Below are 12,736 nucleotides of genomic sequence, written 5' to 3'. Positions count from 1 at the left end.
TCCCAGTAAACCTTTTCATTCAGGGAAACAGATCTACAATGAGAATAACCAAAGAACCTCCTGCTATCTACCTAAGATAATCAAACCCTATCATTATTAAGCGTGAACAGACAGCTAAGGATCATCACAGATGAAGAAAAGTACCAGCATAATAAGGACCAAGAGAGAGACTAAACCAGAGTAGGGAAAGTTATATAATGAGAAGAAAATAAAAATTTATGTTAGTCTGAGATTTGAATAGATATTGCACTTTTAAAGCAAATATGGGAAGCTACCAAAAACAGGAATAAGACAGATCCTAAGGATGAAAAAACATTATTGCTGTAATAGAAGGTTTGAAAGAAAATTGTGGAAACTCTTCAAGTTCATAAATTGAAAAGTTAAATGAGAAACAAAAGGGACCTGGAAGTTCAGAAGGTCTAACATCTAATTAATATGAGTTCCAGAAAAAAAATTAATGGAGAAAATATAATAGGAATGTATCAAATAAGTGATTAAGAATCTTTCTAAACTGAAGAAAATTATGAACACTCAGGAATAGCTCACTCAATGTTGGGCAGGCTGAAGTGGCAAAAAGTACAATTACAATAGAAACAAAAGACACCCAGAAATACGCTTGTGAAATTTCATAATACTAAAGACGAGGCCATCCTAAAAGCTTTCAAAATATGGAAATTTCTCCTGATAAAGAATAATGATCAAGATAGCATTAGCTTTCCCTCTGATGAGCAATATTAGATTGTAGAATACAGAACAGCACCTTCCAACTTGTGAGTTAAAACTGCTTTGAATCTAGAACTTTATACCCAAACAGTAATTAAGCATGAGGCCAAGTACTGATATTTTGTATTACCAGTTTACTTCAGTTTACTCCCACTGTATTTTAATAGGGTATTGAATGATTAGCTTCAGCAAAATTTGGATGGAAAAGGTAAAAAACAGGAAAGGCTTTAAACAGTGGATCTAACCCAGTTAAGTGGTGCTGAGGATGAATAGGATGATCACCCTGCAAGAATCAGACCAAATTACTGGTAGGCTAGATATCCAGGGAGTCAGTGAAGAGGAACTTAAGAATGAAAGGGGTGAGTTACATTAAATAGAATTAATACAAAGTTTGAGGATTTTAGTAATAATGGTGAAGACAAAAGTTCGTCAGAAGGAAAGAAAAACAATTACTGGCTCTGGAAAAAAAAAAAAGGAGAAGCCATACCAGATATTATGGTCCTAATATAAAGCAAGTCCCCATAAAATGTGACATGACTTTGGAAAATAACTAGAATATGAAAAAAAAGTCCATATGACTGATACAAGGAATAGATTCCTTTAAGTGGGTACTGGGATCATAACATTGGACTTGTAGAGCAGAAAATGTAATTGTCACACATTGCTTGGCTCTGACTCTTCAGAGAATAATATTTACGTGGTGATAACGATCTAATGCTATTTTATTTCCAACTTTAAAATAGACAAATCACTGAAGTCTCTATGTGTATATATATCTATATATCTAATATCTACCTAATAATGTAAAGGCAAAATATAGCTGATATAGACTGGATGGTGGGAGGTTGACAAGGAAATAAGAGCTTGAAGCAAGAATAAGGGGAAATATGCTCACTGTATATAGAGGGGATTCAGGAGATGTCTACAGGCGATAGAATAAGAAATGTAGGTTAGCTGTATTTCAAGTTAAAACACATCAGAGGAGCTAATATAACTCAGTGGGATGAATTAAATCCTTACCTTTCATAAGAAAGACTGTATAAAGTTGATAAATTTACAAATAAAATTACAACTGTAATCATGATTATGACAGAAACCCAATTCAAGTCAGCTTAGGAGAAAGGTATTTATTAGTTCCTATAACTCAAAGATGTAGAGCATGTATGTTACAGTCTCAGGTAGGCCGCATGTAAGTGTTGAGACTCATCAGAGATTAATAGCTCACAGCTCTGTGTTCAGTTGTTTCATCCTCTGCCAGGTTCTGTCTCTTGGCAGGAAGAAAATGGCATCTGATGATATTACACTTAAAAAATCCTTAGAGCTTTTAATCTCAAAAGCAAGGTGATCTCTTTCTGAGCCTCCATGTCAATCCCTGGGAGGAAAATATAATTTGTTCCAGTTTATGCTATGTGCCCACTCTGGACCAATCACCAGATCCAGGGTAGGGGGTACTCTGGCCAAGCTGGGTCAAGTTCACATACCAGGGGAATTGGATCACTGGATGGCCAATTAACAAAATTCCCATGGGATGGGGGTAGGGTGGAGGGCAGTTGAGAATCAGTTCCCATAAAGAAAACAACAGACCTGAACTGACATATGAGGGCAACACTGACTCACTAAGTGTGTAGATATACCTATCTTTTGCTGCAAAAATACTGTGTGTAATTATAGGGAGCTGCCTCAGCCCCTGTAGCAAGGGTAAGTTAAATTTCCAGGGGTCAACTGGACTCAGTACACAGTTGCTAGTAATTAAGCTATCTTGCCAGACTCCTGAGATGGCTGCACATTGGACAAGGTAACTCCAACAGCAAGAGACTAGGGCTTGGGTGACAAGTGGTTGAGCCTCACCTGCACCATTTATGCCAGGAGACATCAGGGGAGTTCCCTTTAAAGACCTCCAAAGAAGGCTTTCTGCACAGAAGATGTCAGAGACAGCCAACAAAAAGTGAAGCTGTTTACATAAAGGACAGCAGATCTGCTCTACAAAGGGGATTGCCTTCCAGTTTAGAAAAACTCCATTCCCCCCCCCACCCCGCCCCTTTTCATGGTCTCTATGGAAGAGTAGCAGACTGCTACATTCCCATAAGGAGGCAAATTCAAATGTATGTATGAGGAGCTTTTAAAAATACTAACTTTGAATTTAAAGTGGTGGGACCAAGATATCTCTATCCATTTCTCCTTTCTGAAACCAAGTGAAAGCAACAAGAATAAGAAACAGAAGGAAACTCCATCTTCGATGAAGTAAAGAAACGTCTATAATTCTGAGTCTCAAAATCCACAAGGAAATGCTGCTAAATGTGGTGAGAGTCCTGGGAGAGGAAACTGATGATGCATTGATGAGCACAAAATACCTCCAAAGTAGTGGCATATCTGGAAGGGCAAAAGAAAAGGCACCTCAACTGAAGCCACACAGTATTACTCTGAAAAGTCTGGCTTTAGAAGTCTCCGGAAATTCTGTTTACAATCGCAAAAGAGTGGCAGGGGTGAGGAGCTGGAGTGTTCAAGGAGGAAATACATGGGTTTTGAAGAGGTGATTTATCATCTGACAGAGGAGAGGGAAGCTGCGAATGATGTGCAGGACTGCAAGGTAAATGCTAAATCCTTGCTACTCAACGTGGGGCCTGGACTAGCAGCATCAGCCTCACCTCGTAATTTCTTAGGATTCCAGAACCTTGGGCCTTAACCCGGAGCTAGTAATTCAGAATCTGTATCTTACAAGATGCCCAGGTGATCTGAATACACGGTAATACATGAGAATCACTAGGCTAAAACAAATTTCCTACTAGTCTAGAATACAGGCCTTTGATAAACAGCCAGATCAGGAAGAGCTCTACTCATTCAAAAATGTAGTCTAGTCTTTCAGAGACCCTATGGAATGATAGTAGACTCAGATTTAGAAATTCCTCTTACTAAAATTGAACAGAGTGAGGGAAAAAAACCCCAATATACCACCTTACATCACACACTATGAAAAGTAAAATACAGAATTAACAGAGCCACATTAAAAGAACATGCCAATATCTTTGGCACAGTCTGCCCTCTGGTAAAGTGGCATAATGGAGAAAAAGTAGGCAGAAGAAATTCTGAAAAACTTTACTAATATATCTCAAGATGGGCAAGATGTAGGCAGCACTGGACAAAGGTACATAACATTTCTCTAGGTAACCTTCATTCTAGATAAATACTAGTTTGAACAGGAAAGGCAAGTTGGCAGTATTTATCAAAATATGCCTATCTTTTGATCCAGCAATTTAATTCTCCAAAAATATTGGTAAAAAATTTCAAAAGCATATGTGAAAGACTGTTAATTGCAACCCTGTTTTTAAAAATAAATCCTAGCTCCACAGTGAGGCCTACCCTAACTAAATGCTTATTTGAGATCTGCTGGTGAAGATGGAATTATAGAGAATTGTTTATCCTCCCATCTGAAACAATAAAACACTGGACAAAACATGAAACCTTGGCATTCAAGACATTGGATAACAGGCAATGAAACAGAGACCACTGAAAAATGGGAAACAAATGAGATGAGTACTATGATTTCTCCAGATAACTGCATGGAAAGTTTCCAGGCTGTTGCCTCCCAAAGTTGAGGAAATGAAGCTAAAAGTCACAGAGACTGAGGTGACTGGAGTTCACAGGATGAAGTGCCTGAAAGCTCTTAGAGGAAAAAACCCTAGACATCTGCAGAATTTTTAGCTGAATTTTACCTGAATACTCATCAGAACATGCATGTGAAGAAATTACCTGAAGCAGGGGAAAAAAACTGATAGAACTACAAAAAGAAATAGACAAATCCAAATCTTTAAAGTAAAGACTGTTACAAGAAACAAAGAAGGACACTACATAATGATCAAGGGATCAATCCAAGAAGATATAACAATTGTAAATACATATGTACCCAACATAGGAGCACCTCAATATATAAGGCAAATATTAACAGATATAAAAGGAGAAATCCACAGTAATACAATAATAGTAGGGGACTTTTAACACTCCACTTACATTAATGGATATAAAAAACACACACTTAAGTAACACAGTAGAGCAAATGGTCTTAACTGACACCTATAGAGCAGCAGTCCCCAACCTTTTTGGCACCAGGGACTGGTTTCATGGAAGACAATTTTTCCACAGACTGGGGTTGGCAGGGCGGATGGTTTCGGGATGATTCAAGCACATTTCATTTGTTGTGCACTTTACTTCTATTATTATTATATTGTAATAATATAATGAAATAATTATACAACTCACCATAATGCTGACAGGAGGTGGAGCTCAGGTGGTAATGCGAGCCATGGGGAGTGGCTGTAAATACAGATGAAGCTTCGCTCGCTTGCCTGCTGCTCACCTCCTGCCATGTGGCCTGGTTCCTAACAGGCCACGGACTGGTTGGGGACCCCTGCTATAGAGCATACTATCCAAAAGCAGCAGAATACACATTCTTTTCAAGTGCACATGGAACATTCTCCAGGATAGATCACGTGCTAGGTGGCAAAACAAGCCTCAGTAAATTTAAGAAAATTGAAATCATATCTTTTCTGACCACAATGCTATAAGGCTAAAAGTCAACTACGAGAAAAACTGCAAAAAACAGACACGTGTAGGCTGAATAAAATGCTACTAAACAACAAATGGGATCACTGAAGAAATCAAAGAGGAAATCAAAAAATACCTAGAGATGAAAACATGACAATCCAAAACCTATGGGACACCACAAAAGCAGTTCTAAGAGGGAAATCTACAGTGATGCAATCTTGACTCAGAAAACAAGGAAGAGCTCAAAAAACAACCTAACCTTACACATAAAGGAACTAGAGAAAGAAGAACAAACAAAACCTAAAGTTAGTAGAAGGAAAAAAATCATAAAGATTCAGAGCAGAAACAAATGAAATAGAGACTAAAAAAATAGAAAAGATCAATGGAACTAAAAGCTGGTTCTTTGAAGAGATAAATAAAATTGATAAACCTTTAGCCAGGTTCATCAAAAAAAAAAGGGAAAGGGCCCATTTCAATAAAATCAGAGGGCTTCCCTGGTGGCGCAAGTGGTTGAGAGTCCGCCTGTGGACGCAGGGGACACGGGTTCGTGCCCCGGTCCAGGAAGATTCCACATGCCGCGGAGTGGCTGGGCCCGTGAGCCATGGCCGCTGAGCCTGCGCATCCAGAGCCTGTGCTCTGCAACGGGAGAGGCCACAACAGTGAGAGGCCTGCATACCACAAAACAAATAAATTTGAAAAAATAATAAAATCAGAAATGAAAAAGGAGAAGTTACAACCGAAAACACAGAAATAAAAAGGATCATAAGAGACTACTATGAGCAATTATAGGCCAATAAAATGGACAACCTAGAAGAAATGAACAAATTCTTACAAAGGTACAATCACCCAAGACTGAGACAGGAAGAAACAGAAAATATGAACAGACCAATTGCCAGTACTGAAATTGAATCAGTAATTTAAAAACTCCCAACAAACAAAAGTCCAGGACAAGATGGCTTCACAGGTGAATTCTACCAAACATTTAGAGAAGTTAACAACTATCCTTCTGAAATGATTCCAGAAAACGGTAGAGGAAGGAACACTTCCAAACTCATTCTGTGCAACCACCATCACCCTGACAGCAAAATCTGACAGAGATTTCCTGGTGGTCCAGTAGTTAGGACTCCGTGCTGCCACTGCAGGGGGCCCAGGATCAATCCGTGGTCAGGGAGCTAAGACCCCACAAGCTGTGTGGCGTGGCCAAAAACAAAAAAACAAAAAACTCAAAGATATCACAAAAAAAAGAATTACAGGTCAATATCACTGGTGAACATAGATGCAAAAATCCTCAACAAAATACTAGCAAACCAAATAATAGGTTAAAAGGATCACACAACCAATATCAAGTGGGATTTATCCCAGGGAGGCAGGGATTTTTCAATATCTACAAATCAGTCAATGTGATGATACACATTAAAAAACTGGAAAATGAAAACCATATGATCATTACCATAGATGCCGAAGAAGCTTTTGACAATATTCAACATCCATTTATAAAAACTCTCCAGAAAGTGGGCATAGAGGGAACATACCTTAACACAATGAAGACCATATATGATAAAGCTAACATCATAATCAATGGTGAAAAGCTGAATGCATTCCCTCTAGGAACAAGACAAGGATGCTCACTCTCACCACTTTTATTCAACATACTTTTGGAAGTCCTAGCCACAGCAAGCCAAGAAGAAAAACAAGAAAAGAAATCCAAATTGGAAAAGAAGAAGTACAACTGTCACTGTTTGCAGATGACATGATACTATACATAGAAAATCATAAAGACACTACCAGAATACTAGAGTTCATCAATAAATTCAGTAAATTTGCAGGATATAAAATTAATATATAGAAATCTGTTGAATTTCTATACACTACAAAATATCAGAAAGAAAAATTAAGGAAACAATTCCATTTGCCACTGCATTAAAAAGAATAAAATTCTGAGGAATAAACCTATCCAAGAGAGCAAAAGACCTGTATAAGACTGATGAAAGAAGCTGAAGACAATACAAACAGATGGAAAGATACACAGTGTTCTTGGATTGGAAGAATCAAGATTGTTAAAATGACCATACTACTGAAGGCAATCTACAGATCAATTGCAATTCCTACCAAATTACCAATGGCATTTTTCACAGAACTAGAACAAAAAAACTTTTAATTTGTATGGAAACACAAAAGACTCCTAGTAGCAAAAGCAATCTTAAGAAAGAATGGAGCTGGAGGAATCACACTCCCTGACTTCAGACTATAATACAAAGCGACAGTAATCAAAACAGTACAGTACTGGCACAAAATCAGACAGATCAATGGAACAGGACAGAAAGCCCAGAAATAAACCCACACTCTTATGGTCAATTAACCTACGACAAAGGAGGCAAGAATATAAAATAGAGGGCTTCCCTGGTGGTGCAGCGGTTAAGAATCCGCCTGCCAATGCAGGGGACATGGGTTCAAGCCCTGGTCTGGGAAGATCCCACACACCGCGGAGCAACTAAGCCCATGCGCCACAACTACTGAGCCTACGCTCTAGAGCCCATGAGCCACACCTACTGAGCCCACGTGCCTAGAGCCCTGCTCCACAACAAGACAAGCCACCACAGTGAGAAGCCTGCATACTACAACAAAGACTAGGCCCCGCTCGTCACGACTAGAGAAAGCCCATGCACAGCAACAAAGACCCAAAACATAAATTAAAAAAAAAAAAAAAAATATATATATATATATATATATATATATATATATATAATGGAGAAAAGACAGTACCTTCAATAATAAGTGCTGGGAAAACTGGACAGCTACATGTAAAAGAATGAAATTAGAACATTCTATAACACCATATACAAAAATCAACTCAAAATGGATTAAATACCTAAACGTAAGACTGGATACTATAAAGCTCCTAGAGGAAAACATAAGCAGAACACTCTTTGACATAAATTGTAGCAATATTTTTTTGGATCCTTCTCCTAAAGTAACGGAAATAAAAGCAAAAATAAACAAACTGGACCTAATTAAGCTTAAAAGTTTCTGAATACAAAAGAAACCATGAACAGAACAAAAGACAACCTAGGGAATGGGAGAAAATATTTGCAAATGAGGCAACCACAAGGGATTAATTTCCAAAATATACAAACAGCTCAGAATCAAAAGACAAATAACCCAATTTAAAAAAATTTAAAAAATGGACAGAAGACCTAAACAGACATTTCTCCAAAAAAGATATACAGATAGCCAACAGGCACATGAAAAGATGCTTCACATTGCTAATCAGTAGAGAAATGCAAATCAAAACTACAATGAGGTATCACCTCACACCAGTCAGAATGGCCATCATCAAAAAGCCCACAAATAATAAATGCTGGAGAGGGTGTGGGAAAAAGGGAACCCTCCTACACTGTTGGTGGGAATGTAAATTGGTACAGCCACTGTGGAGAACAGTACGGAGGTTCCTTAAAACACTAAACATAGAGTTACCATATGATCCTGCAATCCAACTCCTGGGCATATATCCAGAGAAAATTATAATTTGAAATGATACATGCACGACAATGTTCACTGCAGCACTATTTACAATAGCTAAGACATGGAAACAACCTAAATGTCCATCAAAAGATGAATGGATAAAAAAGATGTGGTATATATGTACAATGGAATACTACTCAGCCATAAAAAAATAAAATAATGCCATTTGCAGCAACATGGAGGACCCAGAGATTATATTAAGTGAAGTAAGTCAGACAGAGAAAGACAGATATCAAATGGTATTGCTTATATGTGGAATCTAAAAAAAATGATACTGATACAAATGAACTTATTTACAAAACAGCAATAGACTCACAGATACAGAAAACAAACTATGGTTACAAAAGGGGAAAGGTGGGGGGAGGGAATAAATTAGGAGCTTAGGATTAAGAGATACACACTATTATATATAAAATAAACAACAATGACCTACTGTATAGCACAGGAAACTATATTCAATATCTTGTAATAACCTATAATGAAAAAGAATCTGAAAAACATATATATATATACACACATATATATATATATAAAAAAGTAAATCACTCCACTGTACATCTGAAACTAACACAACACTGTAAATCAACTATACTTCAATTTAAAAAAATAGACAAATCCACAATTATAATAGATTTTGACATGCATCTCCCGAAGAACAAGTTGACTGAAAATCAGTAAGGGCACTGAAGACTTGAACAACACCATCAGCCAACTTGATCTAGTTGACATTTAAAAAACACTCCACCCAAGAACAGTAGAATATGCATTCTTTTTAAATGCACCCAGAACATTTACCAAGATAGACAATATTCCGGGCCTTAAAACACATCTCAATAAATTTAAAAGGATTCAATTCATACAAAATGTTTTCTAACTAGAATGGATTAAGTTAGAAATCAATAATAGAAAGATAATTGGAAAATCCCCCAAATATTTGGATCTAAATAGCACAATTTTTAGTAACCCATGGGTTAAAAGAGAAATCAAAAGGCAAAACAAAGTATTTTTAATTGAATGAAACTTGTAACACAGCATATCAAAATATGTGGAATGCAGCTAACACATTACTTAGAAGGAAACATAATATTACTAAGTTGGAAAATAAAACTCTCAAATCAATGACTTCAATTTCCACCTTAACAAATTAGAAAATGAAGAGCAATGAAACCCAGTTACCATAAAAATGGAAATAAAGAAATCAGTAGGAAACAGAAAAGACAAAAGCAGGTCAATAAAACCAATAAATCTTCAGACAATATGGAAAAAAAAAGAGATAACATACAAGTTACCAATATCTGGAATGGCAGAGATGACATCACCACAGTTATTAAACAGATAAGGGAATATTGGGAACTTTATGTAAATAAATTTAACCACTTAGATAAAATGGAAAAATTTTCTTGAAAGAACCAAACTGCCAACCTTACTCAAGAAGAAACAGATAATTCTTCAACTTATTCCTGGTTTATCCTTTGTCAAGTGCTTTTTATAAAGGAATGTTTGATTTCTTGATATATCTGCCACAATTAGTAACACCCAGTTTCCCACAGCAAATTTTATAACCTTCATGAAATAAACACAAAGTGAAACTCACCTTTTGGGATCTTAAATAATGAAGCAGGCAAGGTAGATGAGCTTTTGTCTGTCAACAAAAAGATCATTAACTTTAAATTCATAGTCAAGAAGTGTCAAAAGCAGAATTAATGACCATGGAACATAAACTGAAAAACTTGTATCTTGCAAACGAATTTGAGGAAATACAGGACTGGTCAATTAAAAAAATAGGATTGAGTGTACAGTCTACCTTGGCTTTTTCCAAATAGCTGCTTGTTCTCTTCTAAATGACTCAAAGTTCATTCCATTTTCCGGCAATGTGGCAGGAGTACTGGGATCAAACATACTGGGGCAGTAAGAAATGACTGAGGCGAACTCGGCACGAGGTCATCGGGCAGATGCCCACAGGATGTAGGTTCCGTGTCATGTGGTGCCAGCAGTGGAGGAAAAGGTGGGCTTGCTCCTCGAGGTGGCGGGGCCCGAGGGGGGTGGCCCGAGATGCAGCCAAAGCAGTGGAGGGGTCTGCACTTTAAGAAGTTAAATTACATGTCAAGTTCTTGACTTTAAAATCAGGTGGGAAATTGGGGGCTTTCTCATTTCTAACCTGTTACATCTGCCTGAATTGCCTGCATTTCTGCATATGTATCTGAGAAAGAAGAAACTGCTGAAGAAAAACCCACACGTTTGAAGATTAAATTATTTGATGCTTATTAGCCAATTTCTGAATTCTTATGTATTTCCAGGAGTGTGTGACATACCAGAAAACGGCACAGAAAGTATCACATAATGGGTCTTTCCCATCATGATTTAAATCCCAGCATTTTCAGTTACTTCTGTGATTCCTCTGTACTCATTACAGTTGACCCCAAATCACTTGGGTCTGAACTGCGTAGGTCCATTTATTCAATAGTAAATTTAATTCTGTATCTATTAAAAAAGTGGAATTTGTAATTTAAACCTTCCAAATATTTTCAGATACCATGCTGTTATTGCTAGTTTAGTTCTGTATGAACAGGGAATATACTTTATGTAACGAAATTTTAAAAATTTATTAAGATTTGTTTTACGGTCTCTCTTGGTGAAATGTTCCATGTGGAAAGAACATTTGGAAGACTTGGAAAGAAAGCATATTCTACTCTTGTGGAGTGGCATGTTTTATAAAGGTCAACTCATTAATTTGGTTGATCACGTTGTTCAGTTTTATATTCTTACAGATTTTCTACTTGTTCTATCAATGACTGAGAGAGAAGTGGAGAAGTTTCTAATGACAATTGTAGACTATTTACACTTTCTTTTTTCCTTTGTGAAATTTGCACCTCTGTAGTTTGATGCATATACGTTTAGGATTGTTATGTTTACCTAGAAAATTTATTGTTATGTAGTGTTTGTCTTTTTCCCTGATTATATTCCTTACTCTGAAGTCTACTTCATCTGATATTAAAAATGAATTCAGCTTCCTTTTTACCAATGCTTGCATGATCTCTCTTTCCCCACTACTTAACTTTTACCTATGCCTTTAAAGTGACTTTCTGCTAGACAGCATATAGCTGTGTCCTGCTTTTTCATTCAATCTTATAATCTGTCTTTTAACTGGTGTGTTTTGCCCATTTATATTTGATGCAATTTTTTATATATTTGGATTAAAACCCATCCATCCTCTTAACTATTTTCTAATTGTTCTGTCTATTCTTTGGTTTTTGTTCTCTTTCTGCCTTCTATTGGGTTAACTGAGGATTTTTAATTATTCCATTTTATTCTGTTAACTGCTTACATCTCTTTAAAATGTTTTAGAGGTTATTGTAAGGTTACAATATGTCTTTAACTAACCAGAATATATCTTCAAGTAATGTAACATTAACAAGTAAAGATATTACACAATATATTTCTTAATTTCTCCCTCACATCCTTTGTGCTTCTGTCATCTATTTACACTGATATATGCTATAGCATACTGTTTTAGACAGCTTTTAGGTAGATAAGTTTAAAAAAAAAACTATCTTACCTTCATTTATTCCATTTCCAGATCTCTTTCTTTGTGCATCTCCTTCTGTTTAAAGAACTGTTAAATGAAGTTAGAGTAGGGTCTTCTGGCAATGTATTTTCTGTTTTTTCCTCCTCTGAGAAAGTCTTCATTTCTCTATCAATTCTGAAAGACATTTTCATGAAAAATTTCATAAAGACAGTTTTTTCCCCCTTTTGTTCCTACGTAACGTCTTTTTAAAAAAAATCTTTCCTTGTATTCTTTGAAGCTTTATAGATTTTTGTTCTGGTGTCATCTATTGTTTATTCAAATATTTCTTCCCACCCAATTTCTCTATTCCTTCCAGGAATCCAATTCTGCATGTGTTGGACCAATAGGTCTTTTCCCACAGCTCTTGCACGATTTGTTCTGTGACCC

The sequence above is a fragment of the Monodon monoceros genome, unplaced genomic scaffold (assembly GCF_005190385.1).
Source record: "Monodon monoceros isolate NGI ecotype Baffin Bay Population unplaced genomic scaffold, NGI_Narwhal_1 Super_Scaffold_10, whole genome shotgun sequence".
Taxonomy (NCBI): Eukaryota; Metazoa; Chordata; class Mammalia; order Artiodactyla; family Monodontidae; genus Monodon; species Monodon monoceros.
This window is presented reverse-complemented; position numbering follows the sequence as displayed.